Raw genomic sequence first — 19,100 nt, 5'->3', positions numbered from 1 at the left:
TTCAAATTTCCTGAGCAAGGCTTGGTAATTGGCAGAGAGTATAAATTAGTCAACAGCCCCATGGTATAGCTGAACATGCAGCTTTGTAAATGGCTCCTTGGAATCGGTGGTAGGTTTCATCGATTGGGCTACAACGTGATGGAATGGTAGCCACCCTACATTCCAGTGCATTGCAGAACTTTTCCCAACCTGCCTTATGAAAATTCCACTGAGGCTTGATTGAACTTTGAATGATGGGTAGCTGGAGCCTGACATGGATCAGTGATGGTCTGTGTTGGCTGTGAGGGAAGCTATCGAGTACTTTACGATTTATTGGTTGTCGATGGCCATCTAGCAAACTGACCCAACAAAGATCAGGTGAGTACTTTTGACCATCTGGCTGAGAGAAATATGCCACGTTGTTTTGCATCATGAATCAACACAAAGTCATCGTTAATCACCGAGTCCCTCAAACCCTTACTCTTACATCTGAAGCAGTGTATCCCCACTCAGAGTGATAATGGCTGAAATATCCAGTGAAGGTTGCTGGACAATATCCTTAGCATATGTGCAATGTGCCTCGAGTGGTACGTGGCCAGGATTCATCACAGAATTTAGTCTGCTGGTTGGATCATTATCAAGCGTTGGGAAGACCTACTGGGCCCAGTGCACACTTGGCAGTTTATATACATTGGCAATCCTAATCCCATGGGTTAATCCCGAATTATAATATTGGAATTATGTAGTACCACAAAGAACAATGTTTTACTATTAATATTTTTACTAATCACCCTTTTGTGCGCAAAACTATTGCTGTTGCAACAAAAACTCCCCAAAAGTATGAAAAATCATAATCTAGTGATGTGACACAAAACATATATCTAGCAAACAAACAAGTAATTCCAACATACCAACAAACCACACCACCAGTGGATTAAACGTTTAGAGCAGGTCCAGGAAACCTAAGGGTTAAAATCATTAATTTTCCTGGGTATACCCCTTGGTTTGCCTATAAAAGAAGTTTAATGATTTAGTTAGGAGCCAAAGGTGTTTCCCTTGAGTCTTTAGACCTTAGATTAAAACACAAGTGGGTAAGAGAGAAAAATATTAACAGATGCTTTATTTATCTGGAAATATAAAGGGAAAATTTCAAGAGATAAATTGAACATTTTACAGTAATTTTTTTTTTATCCACAACGTTGGGGGAAAGGGGGATGCTGGTAAGTGAAAAACGCTGGTTAATTGAGAGGGAGGGAGTTTGGGTGCAGGAGAGGTCACAGGGCTGGGGGTTGGGGCGCGGGAGGGGATGCAGGGTGTGGGCTCTGGGAGGGAGTTTGGGTGTGGGAGGAGGTTCGGGGCAGGGTGTTGGGGCACAGGAGGGGGTGCAGAGTGCTGGATCTGAGGGGCACTCATCTTGTGTGGCTCCCTGCAAGAGGCTACCTGTCCCTGATGCCTCCACCCCACCCCAAGCACTGGCTCAGCAGTTCCAATTGGCCGGGAACTGCAGCCAGTGGGAACTCTGGGGGCGGTGCTTGCAGGCAGAGGCAGCGCGCAGAGCCTAGGAGCAGCTGGGACAGGTCGACGTTTGCAGGGAGGCACCTGAGGTGAGTGCCCCCCCAGATCTGGCACCCCAAAACTACCCCCGCACCCCAACTCCCTCCCTTGAGCCCCCTCCCGCACCCAAACTCCCTCCCAGAGCTCGCACCCCCTCCCATGCCCCAAACCCCAGCGCGGCACCTCCTCCCGCACTCTGAACCCCTCGTGGCCATTCCTCCACCTAGGAGCAGCAGGGACACGTCGCTGCTTCCAGGGAGCCATGTGAAGCCAGGTAGGGAGCCTGCTGGCCCCCCACCAACTGGACTATAAAATGGACTTCCCATGAAGATTAGAAAAGCTGGTTTATAGAGCTTTTTGGTTGGTGCAGGGCCGCATAACACAGCTTTTCCGGTATTTTGATGAATTAAAACCTATAACAATAACTATGATACATGTTGTGGGTAGCAGAGGCTGCTACATTTTGCTTGTTAGAGGCTTCAATACTTTCTGTGTAAAGAAGAAATATGATTCGTTGCTGGCTTCCTTTACTGTGTTGGGCACGTGCGGAATCACAACTAACTTGATATCTATTTTTGGAATAATAATGCACAGCCGCTGATTTAAACCCAGGATGTTTTGTGGCTGCAATTTGACTAATACGAATATGCAAGTAACAAAACAATATAAATACTTAATGCTTGAATTTTACCTGAGAGTTTTACCCTGGCTTCTTTTCCTACTGCCTCCCTCGACATTTACAGGGATAGTAGGCAGGGTTTGCTTTACCTTGTACATGCACATTAGACATAGCCTTGTCTAAAAGGATGCTGAACCTTGTAATTAGATGCTTTATGGGTCCCTAGTTTTAATATCATTCTGCCAGATTCCCATTAGAAGCAATTTGCTTTGCCGACTTCTCCTCATCCTCCTAGACAGAAAGTGCCCCAAAGCACTTCTCCTCCGGTTTTTACAGCAACATGTTAGCTACTGGTCAAAGCCTCAGTGACTTCTTGTTTCCTGTTGTCTTAGAAATTGCAAATTAAAGGCACAGAAATTTACAGGATTACAGGATATGGGCTAAATGCTTAGTTACATTGTCTCTAAGACCTATGGCTGGGGGGAAGGCTGAGCTTTCATTACTTTTGGGTAAGTGGAGGGTTTTTTGTCCTTGTTCCTTTGATACTTTTTATTTAACCATTCCTTTAGATTATTTAATTTAGTCCTCTGGATTTTAACATGCTGCTTTGGTGGAAGTTGGACGTATATTTACAGCTGTGCTTAGACAGTCTCGTTTCTCATTTCTCTCTCCAGACAAGCATTAACTGTCTGTGATACATGTAAGTACCGTTTTTTGTACTTTCCCTGACTATTACATTAAACATATGATCATATGATCAAACCCCACAGGTTTGGATGGTGAAAATAGCCTGGCTATGTTACATTCATACAAAACCTTCTCCATGATCTTTAATATTTTTTTATGCTGTGTTGTGGTTGACCACAGCTGGGTTCCCAGAAATCTTGACTAACTCTATGCCACTCACCTCAACTTCTACATCAAATAAGTTTAATTAAAATTTACTAACAAGCTTCATTGAAAATCTACACAGTAAGCACTTAATACTATATAGAGGCCTCCCTCCTTAAATAATTAACCCCTTAACCAGTTTCAACAATTACTTAGTCAAGTCCCAAGAAAAAGCAAAGGGAAGGGGCATCCTCCTCCCTCTCTCTTCCATTGATGGCTAATGTGTTATTAGCAAATCAAGAAGTGATTACATAGTTGGGACCTACTGAGCAGCAAGGAACAAGCTCATGGTAGATGGATTGGGATGCAGCCTGGGAGAGCGGAGGAGACTGAACTATGATTGCACAAAACACAGAATCATAGAATCGTAGAATATCAGGGTTGGAAAGGACCTCAGGAGGTATCTAAGTCCAACCCCCTGCTCAAAGCAGGACCAATCCCCAACTAAATCATCCCAGCCACGACTTTGTCAAGCCTGACCTTAAAAACCTCTAAGGAAGGAGATTCCACCACCTCTCTAGGTAACCCATTCCAGTGCTTCACCACCCTCCTAGTGAAAATTTTTTTCCTAATATCCAACCTAAACCTCCCCCACTGCAACTTGAGATCATTACTCCTGGTTCTGTCATCTGCTACCACTCAGAACAGTCTAGATCCATCCTCTTTGGAACCCCCTTTCAGGTAATTGAAAGCAGCTATCAAATCCCCCCTCATTTTTCTCTTCTGCAGACTAAACAATCCCAGTTCCCTCAACCTCTCCTCATAAGTCGTGTGCTCCAGCCCCCTAATCATTTTTGTTTCCCTCTGCTGGACTCTTTCCAATTTTTCCACATCCTTCTTGTTGTGTGGGGCCCAAAACTGGACACAATACTTCAGATGAGGCCTTAGCAATGTTGAATAGAGGGGAATGATCACGCCCCTCTATCTGCTGGCAATGCCCTTACTTATATGTGGATTGCCACGTACATGCAGGGGCGAAAGAAAATGCAGGCCTGTTATTTACCAGGCTGCACGTGGCAATAGACTATATTGGTAAGGGATGCAAGGAGAATATGGGTCACGATGCAAACTGCAGACACACACACACAACTAAAGTTAATCAATTTAAAGGGGTAAGGAAGCAGCGTATGATTAGTTAATAGAGTTAATGAAACTTAAAACACACAATGACTAAAATATCTACTAAAATATTTATAAACAAAGACGCAGCATTTAGTAATAACCGATACTTACAAATACAAACCAACGCATAACGACCGGCAAACGTAGAAGCTCTGTTTGAAACACGTGAGCGGAGAGAGAGGCTTCGAGGTGATCAGGCTCTTTTACGGGTGTACACAGGATACACAGGATTCGTTTTTCTTTCTCCTCTCCCTGCCTGCACATGGCAGGCAGACCTAAAGTACCAACTATGACATCATAGAAGTGTCATAGGGGACGGGGCCCAAAACCTGTTTGTGTTCGTTTCTGATTGGCACAAGCAAAGTTTACACCATGTAGGGGAGCAGGTGCCTTAAAGTCTCGCTTCGCCCCCAAAAGGTGAGGAAATGTGTATTGTTTTAGAATGCGTTCAACACTGAATGACAAAAGAAGAGGCCAGGGCAATACTGGTATGGGCAAGTTTTACAGGATGCAGACAGGAACTCATCTCAACATTATACAGCACAAAATGTCTTTAGCCTTCTTGGCAACAAGGGCACACTGTTGACTCATATTCAGCTTCTCATGCCCTGTAATCACTAGGTCCTTTTCTGCGGAACTGCTGCCCAGCCATTTGGTCTCTAGTCTGTAGCAGTGCATGGGATTCTTCCATCCTAAGTGCAGGACTCTGCACTTGACCTTGTTGAACCTCATCAGGTTTCTTTTGGCCCAATCCTCTAATTTGTCTAGGTACCTCTGTATCCTATCCCTACTCTCCAGCATATCTACCACTCGTCCCAGTTTAGTGTCATCTGCAAACTTGCTGAGAGTGCAATCCACGCCATCCTCCAGCTCATTAATGAAGATATTGAACAAAACCATCCCCAAGACCAACCCTTGGGGCACTCCACTTGATACCAGCTGCCAATTAGACATGGAGCCATTGATCACTACCCATTGAGTCCAATGATCTAGACAGCTTTCTATCCACCATATAGTCCATATATAAATCATAAATTAACTCTCCCACCACCTCAATGCGTGAGTCACCAGGCCCTGATGCAACTGCAATTTCAGCTTCAGGTACCTCAATATTACAACACAATTCAACTTACAAAGCCCCTTAATACGTGTATAAAGATTCTAACCCCCAAAGACTAGTTGATAATATGCAGCAAGGATGCCCTTAGAGTGCAGTGAGGAATCTTTATACAGTTAAAATTTCCATTGAGACCTAATGGTGGGAGACATATGGTCATCCACGAGGCATGCCAAGTGAGTCTGATGGTCAAGACCTCGAGCGTTCCTTTGATCGGTGTGTGTGTGTGTGTGTGTGTGTGTGTGTGTGTGTGTGTGTGTGTGTGTGTATCCGTGTGCTTGTGTCTCTGTCTACTATTCCTCCCAGGAGGGCATAATCCCTCCCGCTGTTGTGAAGTTAAGCAGAGAAGAAAGTAGTAGTAGTATATTAGAGGCAAAGAAACAGAAAAGAGAAACAACAGCTGAGGAAAAAGAGGAAGTCCCTGGTGAGTTGTAGTGTTTCTGACAGAGAGATTAGCTGGATTTCAATTTAGAATTTTTACCAAAGGTGAGTTACCAATCCTGGGTAGGGAGGTTGCCCCTGTACGTCCCTTGGGGTCCCTGTTTGGGCACCAAATCTGTAGCCTGATCTATAGATTACATATTAATTATATTGATTATTTAAGACTTCCCAGTTATCACTTTGAGGGTTGACAGGTTCTTGTCCCGAGACCAGGCCCAGTATTATTCAAATTATTATATCGTTGGGATCCCCGCTGTGCAAAGCTGCAACACTCACACTACAGGAACTCTTCTATGTTTACAAATAGTTTATTAGCCCACTTAGTACAGTCACAAACACTCCAGCTCAGTAAGATAGATAGAGATACTACAGAATGTACCTCTGCACATCCATACTCACACCATCCCTTTCAGGACAAACTGAAATGTTTGCCACTATCTTCCGTATCACCATCACCTGCCCATCATTCTGGCACCTCTCCAGCACTACATCTCTCTCTCCTAGTGCCCATAGTCTGGGATGCCACTTTTATAACATGTTATGCTGATGCTGATATGTCTGATGCGTGTACAGTAGGGGTTTCTCCCCTCTTCCTTATTTGTATTTCCTCACCTTACTAATGTTGGAGTCATCACCACTGAGAGTCAGACTCTGGATACAGTTGAGCACTTTTGCCACCTCAGTAGCCAACTTTCTCAAAACGCAAAAATTGACAGTGAGATCCAGGACAGGATCCGGCGCGCAAGTGCTTCCTTTGGGAAATTGCTTCAATGCGTTTTCATGGACCGTGACCTATGGCAGGACACAAGATCCAAGTCTATAAGACAATTGTTGCTCCTACACTCCTCTATGGATGTGAAACCTGGGTGACCTATCGACAGCACCTCAAGAGTTTGGAGAGGTATCACCGATGCCACTGGAAGATCCTTCGCGTCAAGTGGCAAGATCGTTGCACTAACACCAGCATCCTCGCTGAAGTCATTGTCACCAGCATTAAACAATGATCTTCCTGCACCAACTTCACTGGGCTGGACATTATGCGCAGATGCCAGACCCTCGCCTCCCAAAACAAGCCCTCTACTCTCAGCTCACCCATGGTCAGAGATCCCGTGGTGGTCAGAGGAAACACTGCAAAGACTCACTGAAAGCATATCTTAAGAAAACTGATGTGGACATCTCAAGCTGGGAGCAGAAAGCCACCGACTGACCCAAATGGCACCATATTCTCCCTCGGGCAGTGGCCCGCTTTGAGGAGAAGCGCCTTGCCCTCAAAGCTGAAAAGAGAAAGAGGAGGAAGAAAAAAGAAAGAACTTTCTCCCAGCAGGCAGCTGGCCTGCCAGGAAATGTCTGTACCTACTGCAGGTGGATTTACAGTTCCAGGATCAGACTCCTGAGTCATCTCAGGACCCATATGTAAATCCATAGTAGAGATCACCTTCGAATTGAGGGATCCCCAATTAATAAATGAATGTTGGAGTGCCCTTCTCCTATAGGTTAGTGTATCAATGATCTCAACTTTTTATCATATATGTCAATTAATTGCCGTGGCCCTCTTGTGGTTAGACATCTGTGGATGTAACTCATGTACCTGTTATTATTTTGTACGTGAATTTGTCACCATGGCACTCTTGTGGTTGGACTCATGTTCCTGTGGTCAGAAATTCGCCTTAAACACTCTACTGTCAGCTCCCCAATACTTGGGGTTTTCCGTTGGGCCATTTATCTGTGCCAAATTTCATAGGTCTCAAGCCTTGTGCTAAAATGGCTGAAGCTAATGTCACACAGGATACAGGCCTGTAGGGTCCATGCATTACTGCTGAATATAATAAAGGCAAGCTAGCCATCTGGGCTACAATGCCCAGGTCTTTTTCCTGAGTTGATACAGATAATTCAGACCCCAGAAATGTATATGAACAGTGCAAACTATTCCTTTCAATGTGCGTTACCGTGTCAACACAGGATTCCATCTGCCATCCTATTACCCAGTCACCTGGCTATTTCAGGCCCTTCTGAAATTCTTTGCTGTCTTCTCTGGTCTTGATTACACTAAATACTTCGATGCCATCTCTAAAATTTGCTACGTCATTGCTAACTCCCTCTTCCACAGAGTTTATAAATATATTACACAATGTCAGTCTGACTATGGAACTTTGTGGTGTCCCGCGGCCATAATGAAAACTGTCAGTCAATCTGTTGATTCTTTGACTCTTTTTTTTTCTCATAGCTAGTTTCTGATCCAGTCCTTTGCCTCTCACCTATGTCTGAACTTAGTCTTCTCAAAATCCTCTTGTGAGAGATTGTGTCAAAGGTTTCTGGAGAGCCTAAATAAATCACGTTGAGTTTTTCTCCTTCTCTCCCCTCAGCCACTGGGTCAAAACCAGCCCAGGCTGGCTGTGAAAAGAAATTGACACATTTACTTCATAGTTTCATAGAGTTTAAAGCCAGAAGGGACCATCTGATCATTTAATGCAGGGGTTCTCAAACTGGGGGTCGGGACCCCTCAGGGGGTTGCAAGGTTATTACATAGGGGGGTCATGAGCTGTCAGCCTCCACCCCAAACCCCACTTTGCCTCCAGCATTTATAATGATGTTAAATATATAAAAAAGTGTTTTTAGTTTATAAGGGGGGTCGCACTCAGAGGCTTGCTGTGTGAAAGGGGTCACCAGTAAAAAAGTTTGAGAACCACTGATCTAATGTGACTGCCTGACTAATAAAGACCACTAGTTTTCACCTATATTGAGCCTAACAACTTTAATTAGACACAAGCATTTCTGTCTTCAGGAGAAGAAACTGTGTGCCACAGGCAGAGAACAGGAGAGACCAAGCTTTCAGCAATGCCCAGGGCCCCTGAAATGGTAGGGAATTGATTGAGATATGCCCAGATGATCCTAGCCCCATGCTGTAGAGCAAGGTGAATTCCCCCCTCCCCATGCTACCTGATAATCTGATTGGGGTGAAAATTCCTGCCTGACCCCAAATTTGATAAGTGTGATCCTGAGCAAGTGAATAAGACTTACCCGCCAGGCATCTAGAGAGAAGATTCTCTGTGGCTCCTCAGGGCACAGGTCTACCCCATCTGGTGTCCCATCTCCTGCAGTGGCCAATCTCTGATGATTCAAAGGAAGGCGAAAAATAACCTCAGAATGTATCTAGGCAATTGTGCCTCAGGGGAAAAAATCCTTCCTGACTCCTACAGGTGATTGGCTGAGGTATAAGATTATACTTGTTCTATGGAGGCAATATTCACCCCTCTGCAAAGGGCCAATGTAACCTGCTGGTGAGTGTGTGTTACTGTCCCCCTCTGTGTCCAATGCATAGAGAATAGGTCTGGGTTATATCCTGGCTTGGCTTGTTAACTCAGCCTATAATAGCTTTTTTCTGAAGGTCCCTGGTTCAACCCCTAGTATGGCAAAAGGCCTCCGTTCTTCTTAAGACCCCAGAATATGGTTCAAGTGGACCTAGTTAGGGCTGTCAGTCGAAGGAGCCCTCAACTCACAAAGAGTCATCCCCAAGCGTCCTTGCTGTAGGTCACTGCAAAAGGAATGAGAACTGCTGGCATGCCCAGAATGACTCCCACAAGTAAATGCAAAGGTGGTGCAAACTTGTTTGAAAAGTCCTTGATGAAGACAACAGAAGGACAGCGCTTTCACTGTGCAAAGGGGAGATGCTTGTTCAGAATTTCCATTTCTTCTAATAATCAATTTATGTAAATTTAAATACATTACATATGCATGTCTAATTTGGCTGCTCATAATGATGACAATTGCAATTAAGCTACCCATTCTCTTGGCAGCAGCAACGGGGGCAGAACAAAAAAAAATGTGTTTCCGGTGACCTTACTAAAAACTTACCAGTGAACTGTAAAAATTGCTCTTTCAAAAATCTGATTTTGCCAGCCTTTTAATAAACGCACACACGATTAGCGTGTTTACGTTTTGGCCCTTAGGAGTCAAACATCTAGGAGACAAATGCACAAGGAGAGAGACTGACTGTGAAAGCAAAATGTCTTCCTTTGTATTAAGTACAATGGCTCCAGAAGGCTGAGTGCTCCATAATCATTTATAGGAAACCCATACGTTTAAGATGGAACTACAGGAAAGGAAGGTCTGTTTTTTGTTGGGAACTGAGTGGTGTTCAGTAGAATTCATCCTAAAAGGGTGAGGGAATTTTAAAGCTTCAGGGTGAAGAAATTAAAGGGGCCAAATTCCACATACATTGATGCTATTGTGAATCCTGAGTGACTGGGGTTACGTTGGTTTAACAAACAGTAGCATTAGCCTCCGTACTTCATCTGGCTCTTCCCTCAGCATGGACCTGGAGGGGCTGATTCTGGGGGTGGGAATGAAATGGGAGGCTACACATCTTTAAGGCATTTCCTAGGAAGCTGAGATTTGCCAGGAGAGAAGCTCTGTGAGGGAAGAAGAAAGGAGAGAAAGAAATCAACCATAATGTTAGCACTGGCATTCAGATATTATAGTGATTAGATTGATAGATTAGATAGATAGCAGATGCTAAGCTTATTCATCCCCAAATGGTCCCCAAAAGTCCTCCCACGCCCCTTTGCAAGGGCTAAAATAGTCCAGCCAACAGTTCACCAAAGGATGAGCACAGTGGGCTCGGCACCCCATTGTCCCCCTTAAAATGTGCTGACAGTGCTGGTGCACAGGCGGAGGAGGGCATGGTCAAAAGAAGGGTAAGACATACTATTATATATGGCAGGGGAATGGAACTGGTGCTAACCACACAGGCAAATAACTAGACTCTAGATGCACGTCCCTCACTTTGTGAACAGGTTGACACACCACCAGTAGGGATGGCGGGAGGGCTGGGAACCCAATCAGGAACCAACAAATCCCACATATCACATGGGCCAAGGGCACCCAGAAGCACGGGGCTGAAGGAAGAGGATGAGGGTCCCGGCTCACAATGGAGATCAAAGAGCACAACGTTGTTGGGGGCACTTTCTATAGCACAGTCATGGTCACAAAGGCTTGACCAATGGAATTCCAGTTCGTAACTCTGTTCCCTATGTATCTGGGTCTGTGCCCTGCCACTGGGTACTCATGCTTGTGCTAGTCAGAGGTTGGGCTGTTTCCAGCCTGTCTGTCTCCTGCAGCACACGGTACAGCCATGGATGTGTGCGGGTGTGATGAGGGTGCTGTATACCATGAACCATAGTGTTTAAGGTCAGCAGAAACCAGTAAATCATCTAATCCAACCTTCTGTATATCACAGGCCACCAATGCCCACATGCTAACCCCAACAACCACATTAAACCAAAGTAAAGGAGATCCACTGATGTAGCCAGTCATATTAATGTATTGGGAGTAATGTATTATCCATTTATTGTGTGATGTGATTAATCAACACGTTATATATATTCATTGTATTTTAAATAGAGTTAATTTGTAGGACTATAGAAGTACAAGACTGATCAATATTTAGAGGGAATCATGTATTAGATATAAGTAAGACAAGCTGATATGCAAGAACCTGTAGGCTGAGGCCTGCAAGATTTTAGCTTAGTTATTTTAGGCCTTGGAGATAAGAAAAGCTGACATAAGTAAATGATCGCGGAATAGCCCGATGCTCTAAGATTATGGGAAAAGAGCTACCAAGTGGTAATATTGCAAAAATTTAGCTGGAAGGTTAATTTTAAATTATAAAAATGTTCTAAAAGCACCTCTGGTCTCCAACACGTGTCTTAAGCACAGGATACAGGTGTTATGTCAATGTTAATGAGAATAAAGAGAACCTATACAGCCTATAGAAATCACAGTCCCTTATGTTCCTAAGGAACATTGACCAATAAGAAAAGAGAGGGCTGACACTTTCATGTACATGTTCAGAATATAGGTTTAGACAGAATCATATTATAAAAAGGGTGCCCAGAATGGGAAAATTGAGCTTCCTATGGGAAACCCCAGCAGGCACCATCCCCTTATTGATGATCAGTCCATGAGAGAGTCATGAGACTCTAACACTATCTGGGAGGACGTGAGTATGGCTGTAGTTACAGCTGTTGATCTATAGCTCTAGATCTAGAAAAAGCAGAGATAACACCGTTGAACTTGAGACTGTAGCCGCCAGAGCCGAACCCATGGTGCTGTAATATAATTAACATTAAATAAAATAAAAGGCTACTCTGGAGACTAGACTATTTTGTGCCACAGGCAGCGAATAGGAGGGACCGAGATGCACCAATGCCCAAGGACCCTGGAAATGGTGGGGTAAGTGAGATATACCCAGATAATTCTGGCAAGTGACCCGCACCCAGTGATGCACAGAACAGAACAATAGACTCCGGTACTTAGACCTTCTCTTGTAACATCTCCACTGGGCTATTTCTGCAGAGGAAGGTGCAACCCCCCCAAAGCTACTGCCACTCTAACCTTGGGGAAAATTCCTTCCCGACCTCACACATGCCGATTAGTTAGACTCTGAGCATGTGAGCGAGAACCAGCCAGCCAAGCCCCTGAGAGAGAAAATGCTCAGTGCCACCGCAGAGCACTGGCCCTCCCCACCCAATGTACCATCTCCAGCCATGGCCATCCTGATGCTCCAGGGGAAGGAGACAAAAACCCTCCCAGAATAGAGTGAGGGGGAATAATCCCTTCCTGACCCCAGTCAGTGGCCGGCTGACACCCTGAAGCCTGAGTTTTAGGAACATAAGACATAAACTGGAAGTGAGCCTCAGGGCTATTGAGCCCTGCCTTCCCCCCAATCACAAGCAACCCATCATACAATTGCTCTCATAAAGCTTTCTTACCCTGTTGTGCATCATACTTCTTTAGCAGCCTGGGCAAGATGTGTTCACGTGAGGTAGGGTGAGGAGAGAGGTGAGGATGGGAACACTCATCCTTCCATCACTGCCCAGGGCTATTTTCAGAGGTCTGATGCTCTCTCCCCAGCTTGTCCACTCCCCAAGAGAGCAACTGGTTCTCTCCTTTGCCCACGTGTCAGATCTCCAGTGGGGAGGGATACAAGGCAGATTCCACCCTTTTGGGACATAAAGCATCAGACTCTACCCTCAGTTACACGGGGTAAATCCACAGTAACTTCATTGACTTTGATGGAATTAATACAGATTCACTCCAGGGAAAATAGAACAGAATTAGGCTCATATTGCACAATCTGCTTTAAACCCAGTTTGGGGGGGTGGATGCATGTGATTGGGAGTAATGCATCTTGGGCCAGATCCTGAGCTGGAGTAAATGGAATTAGGGTCATTTACACCAGCTGAGTATTTGGCTCCTTGATTCCTCATGTTCTGTACCGCAGCCTGAGCCACTACTCGATCTGGACAGAGGCATCTCAACTGATGAAAGATTTCTGCATTAGACAAGCTGAGTTACACCTTCTAATGTGAACAAACTGGTTGAATGAGGGATTGAAGACACCCCCCATTGACTCCTCAACTACCCACCGAGTTGGAAAATTACCCATTTCCTGCAAATCTTTCATCTGCTAATTATGTTCATTGATTCTGGATGGGGAAATGCATTAGCTGAATTCAACTCTCTATATACTGAGCGTTCTGAGAGCAGGACTAGCCTCCAGCAGAACCCAGCCTGCATGCTGATGCACAGAACAGAATAATAGGGTCCAGCACTTCGACCTTCCCTTGTAACCTCTCCACTAGGCTAGTTCTTCCTTTCAGTTCCTGGGCTTGTAACATCTGGAATAAAATTCCACCAACTGAGGGGTGGAGGTATGTCAGAGGCAGCCCCCTTATTATATGGGTGCATCAAGTCTGTTCTGAAGTTGGACTTTCAGCCCATCACGCCCCTGTGGCCACACAGGAACAGACCAAAAGGTGAACAATCGCTACGGCCGATCGGCTAAGCGTTGAAGAAGAAGCTGCACGTTGGTCAAAGATCTCCATTGAGCTGTCTACAGTAAAGCCGATGTCCATTTACTTAGTTGATTTACTTAATTTAGGACCCTGTAATATGTAGAAATAGTTTAGTTTTTTTCCTGCCAATGTGCACTACTTTGCATTTATCAACACTGAATTTCATTGGCCATCATGTTGCTCATTCACCCAGCTTGTTTAGGACTCTCTGAAGTCCCTCACTGTCTTTTCTGGTCCTGACTAATCTAAATTACTCTGTGTCATCTGCAAATTTTGCCATTTCACTACTCATCTCTTTTCTAGATCAGCACAGATCTTTGAGCCTGTTAACCTTTTGCCATAGTGAAAATTGACCATGTAATCCTACTCCTTCCTCTCTCTCCTAGTCAGTTTTTGATCCATGACAATACTTTGCCTCTCCCTCATGACTACTTATCTTCTTTAGGAGCCTCTTATGGGGGACCTTGTCAAAGGCCTTTTGGAATTCGTAATAAATTATGTCACCCAGTTCTCCTTTGTCCACTGCTTTACTGACACGTTCATAGAATTAGAAGAGATTAGAGAGAGATGATTTTCCTTTGCAGAAAACGTGCTCGCTAAATCATGTTGTATCATGATATTTCATATGTTTTGTTATTCTATTCAGTTCAGCCAGTTTGCCATATACAGATTTGTAAGGCTTACTGGTCTAGGATTCCCCAGATGACCCTTAGAGACTTTTTTTTTAAATATAGGTGCCACAAAATACAAATGAGGCAAGAGCTTATTCAGATTCAAAACAGATTAGACATTTATATGGAAGATGAGAACATCCATTGGTGCAGTCCAGGAAAAAGAGAACCAGAGGATAAGGGCTCATATTAGGACTTGGAAAGACCCAGATTCTATTCCTGCCACTGACCTGCAGTGTGACCTTGAGTGAATCACTTTACCTTTCTGTGCCCCTCCCAGATTTTGTCTGCCTTTTCTATTTAGGGTGTAAACTCTTTGGGTCTGGGATTATCTTCTACCACGTTTGTGAAGTGCCTAACCCAATGGGACCCTGATCTCAGTTGGGACCTCTATTTACTATTCTAATACAAATAATACCACAAGGTTAAAATACAGGATGTAAATGTCCATGCCTCAGGGCATAAGTCAACAAGTCGTTGATGGGGGAGGGGAAGAAATTTCCTCATGGCTGGGTTTTTATTCCATAATTGCCCAGTACATGTTTTGTGAGCTTTCTTTTGAAGCATTTGGTATTGGCCACTATTAGAGACAGGCTGCTAGACTAGATGGATCCCTGATCTGATCCTATGGTCTAGAATCATACTGCAGTCACCACCATGACCTTGACTCTGCCCCACAAGAGTTGGATCCATGTAGTAAACTCAGATTGACTTAGGCCTAGTCTACACTGGGGACGATCGACCTAAGATACGCAACTTCAGCTATGAGAATAGCGTAGCTGAAGTCGATGTATCTTAGGTCACCTTACCTCACGTCCTCACGGTGTGGGGTCGACTGCCGCCGCTCCCCCGTCGACTCTGCTTCCACCTCTCGCTGCGGTGGAATACAGGAGTCGAAGGCAGAGCGATCGGGGATCGATTTATCTCATCTACACTAGATACAATAAATCGATCCCCAATTGATTGATCACTACCCGCCAGATCGGATGGGTAGTGTAGACATACCGTTCGGCACATTGTGTAATGTTACTTTATACAGTTCAGCTGAAGGAAGTCTGTGCATTGATTGGATGCCTTTAAGTGGAAGATATAAAATAAGGGAGTGATCATGAAATTGTTAACATGATTTATGAACCAGTGGTTCAACTCTTGCTCATGAATGTCTGGCCTGAAAGGGTTCTTGAATGTATTTTTTTGTTGATAAATATAGTACCAGCCTAAAACAGTCCATAGCATGGGAAGTGAACATCTGTAATTGTGAACATCTGATGAGCAGAGGAACAGCACCACAATCCATTTCTATCTTGATATCTGACTTAGTCACGCATTGACTTAAACATTGTGTTCTTACAAACTCTTTAATAATATAAGACACCTTGAGGAAATATGCAATTAGATCTAATTTGTTAATTAAGAGTACATAATACTTTTGCATTTACCGGGGAACTCGTGGGAAAAAAAGGCAGAGCATGTTTCTGCTTTGAACATGGAAGTGGCTTTTCGCTCAGAACACAGTGACAGAATGGATCATACCTGATGTCGTGAATGTGTGTCTGGAACTTGAAACCACATCAGAGTGAAACCGCATGATACTCTGTGCTCTGTAGAATGCCACTTTCCATGGTAGCATTATGACCACCGAACTTGCACCTCTGGGTGACCTTTTAATAAAGTTCTGTTCTTTCCACCCCAAGTAACATTTGGTGGATTTGTTGCTTTTCCTGGGGCAAAAGCTGCGATTGTTACTTGAGGGTTCTGTGCCTACCGGAAATGGAAACGTAACTCTGCGTGGATTGGCTTTTTACTTTTAAGCTCTAAACAATGAATAATCATTCATTCGTTCTAACTCATTCTGATTTCTGAAACGAGGAGCATCACTGTTAGCTGGCAATTAGTTGTTACATTGCATTCACCTCCAAAACTGATCTACTTGTCTTACGTCAGAGGCCAGAAAGTAGATTTAAAAAATTCAGAAAAAACGATGGGGTCTGCCTGCTGAAAATAGAAAGGATTGTGATGGAAGCTTCGGGGTTCAATTCTCCATGGTCTTTGAGATACAACGTTAATTCATGATAGGTCAAATTGCTATGCAGGCTCATTAACCTCAAACTAAGCAATATATAAGCACATGCAAATTTATATTCAGCATTGATGATATTCTGAGGGGGTGGAAGGTGGAGGGGCAAGTTGATCTCATTTGAGCTTTTTAAGAGAGAATCATGTAAGGAAAATTCCAACACCATTTGTTCAAGCTGGGAATTTCCTTTCACGGTGTCAGGATTCACGGCCTGCAGCAGAGTCAGTCTCCGGGCAACCTAACAAGCTCTGTCTGATTGCTACACCTCCTGATTGGTGCGAAGAGTCTTAAACCCAGAAGCACCAGTAACAGTTCAGCGACTGCTCAAAGCGTTTGCCCATGGCGGTGATAGCTCCTGCGCCTACTTGTTCCCAGCCTTGCCCTGTACCTTGCCCCATGCCAGCTAACCTGTTTCTCAGCCTGGGCTCTGATTCCTGGCCTCTGGCTCTGACCCTGGGCTCCAACTCCTGGCTACCGACTCCAGCTTCAACCACTAGGCATGACTGTCCACATCCAGGTCACCTAACACATGCTCTATGTGTGTTCCAGAGGCCTGAGAGTCTAGAATTAATATACATATTGCCCAGTTCTACCCTCAGATATGCACACACTGCTTCCCTTGACCTCAGCTGGAGTTGCACCAGTGAAATCAGGGCAGAATCGAGCCATACAAGTCAGCATTCATAAAAGCTTTATTCATAGATTAAAGGCCAGAAGAGACTGTTATGATTGTCTAGTCTGACTTCCTGCATCGGAGAGGCTGGAGAATTTCACCCAGTGTTCCTGCACCAACCCAATGACTTGTGGTTGAATTATAGTCTCTCTTTTCAAAAGGCAGCCAGTCTTGATGTAAAGACTCCAGAGAAACGGAGAACCTGTCACATCCCTTGGTAAATTGCTCCAATGGTTGATTACCATCACTTATTCTGAATTTGTCTAGCTTCATCTTCCAGCCATTAAATCTTGATATGCCTCAGTCTCTTAGATTAAAGGGTCAACTTTCGAACAACTTTTCACATAGGTACTTAGGGCTCCTCCACACAGCCCCACAGTGTGGGCTCCAGGCAGAGGTGGCTCCAGGCACCAGCACGCCAAGCGCGTGCTTGGGGCGGCAAGCCACAGGGGGCGCTCTGCTGGTTGCCGCGAGGGCGGCAGGCAGGTTGCCTTCGGCGGCATGCCTGCGGAGGGTCCACTGAACCCGCGGCTTCGCGGACCTCCCGCAGGCTGCCGCCGAATCCGCAGGACCGGGGACCTCCCGCAGGCAAGCCGCCGAAGGCAGCCTGCCAGCCGTGCTTGGGGTGGCAAAATACCTAGAGCCGCCCCTGGCTACAGGGGTGTGATCTGTAGCATGCACTAAACTGTCGTGCTGTTATTGCTCCCATGTAGACCCTGTTAGTGGTACCTAGTTTGTATTAACATAATTTATGTCAATACAAACTAGGTACCTTTTAGTTCACACTAGCAGGGTCTACATGGGGCAGTTATCACATGACACTTCAATGTGCACAGAAACTCACACTCCTATATAGTCTGCACTGTGGGGCCATGTGGACAAGCTCTTTCAGCCCAAAATCACATGCTCTCTTATCCTTCTCTTTGGTAAATAACAGATTATGCTCCTTGAGTCTTTCACTGTAAGGCAGGTTTTCCAGACCTTGTCTCATGCGTGTGGCTCTTTAATGAACCCTTTCCAGACTTTGTACAATCGTTTGGAAGTGTGAACACCAGATCTGGACCCAGCAGTCCGGTAATGGGCTCGCCAGCACCATAGACAGAAGTAATATAACCTCTCTATTATTGCTCAACATTCCCTGTTTATACATCATAGAATCATAGAATCTCAGGGTTGGAGATCCTGGGATCATATTACATACATACATCCTGGGATCATATTAGCCATTTAGCCAAAACACTGTTCTGGGAGCTCATGTTTAGCTGATTATTCATGATGATCCCCTGAGACATTTTTCCAGTCACTGCTTTCCAGGATAAAGTCTGCCATCCCGTAAGTGTGGCCTGCATTCTCAGTTCCTAGCTGTACATCTCTTCTGAATTGTTCCAAAGTTCTGCCCCAACAGTAAACAACAGAATTCCAAGCTAAATAGCTATTTCAGACCCGGTGTTCAGCTTGGCCATCCGATTACAAACTGCCAGGAAGAAACGAGAGGAGCTATATAGCAGGAAATCCTAGTTTCCTACATCTCCAAAGTAAGATGGAATTTTAATGTCACACACCCACCATTTTCTAATTTTAAAATGCCAAGGCAATTATTTTGCACTGCTGTCTTCACCCCGCTTCCCTACCTCAGAAGTCAGCCCTGTGTGAAATGTGGGTTTGTTACAGTGCAGCTGTGTCTTCAACGTGCAACGGTCTCAACATGTGACGCTTGTGACTGCAACATAAATAACGTAGCGCAAGGTGCTCAACCCACGTTGGTGACTTCCTGCTATGAAAGTGCAGAAGTGGGGGAGTTTTACATGGGGAGGGTCTAGGGCTGGAGGAGGACAACCCTGAAAACTAAAATTCTCCCTTTATGCATGAATAAATGGGATGATGGCTGCAAGCCCTGAGAGTGGCAATGCAATCTAGTGAACTGGGATCTGGGAGCTCCTGAATTCTAATCCTGCCTCTGCCAGTGACTTCTTAGATGACCTTGGCACCTCAAATTAGAGGCCACTTTTGAAAATGCAGCCCTAAAACCTTGCGTTTTCCTCATGTGTAAAATGGTGACGTTACCTTCCCAAGGGTGTTGTGAGGATGAAGCAGCTGCCT

General features: G+C 44.8%; 1 long non-coding RNA gene across 1 annotated transcript in view; it reads left to right on the top strand.

The window, feature by feature from the left end:
- The first annotated feature begins 4,536 nt into the window (after positions 1-4,536).
- Positions 4,537-19,100, top strand: part of LOC120398473 — a 77,951-nt gene continuing 63,387 nt past the window's right edge. The window contains exons 1-2 of the long non-coding RNA XR_005594462.1: positions 4,537-4,582; positions 8,506-8,579. This is a non-coding gene — a long non-coding RNA (uncharacterized LOC120398473). The remainder of the gene's footprint in view (positions 4,583-8,505; positions 8,580-19,100) is intronic.

This window comes from Mauremys reevesii, linkage group 2 (genome assembly GCF_016161935.1).
Source record: "Mauremys reevesii isolate NIE-2019 linkage group 2, ASM1616193v1, whole genome shotgun sequence".
In the NCBI taxonomy this organism is placed as follows: domain Eukaryota; kingdom Metazoa; phylum Chordata; order Testudines; family Geoemydidae; genus Mauremys; species Mauremys reevesii.
The sequence above is the reverse complement of the archived record's forward strand: the minus strand, read 5'-3'. Positions and strand labels throughout refer to the sequence as shown.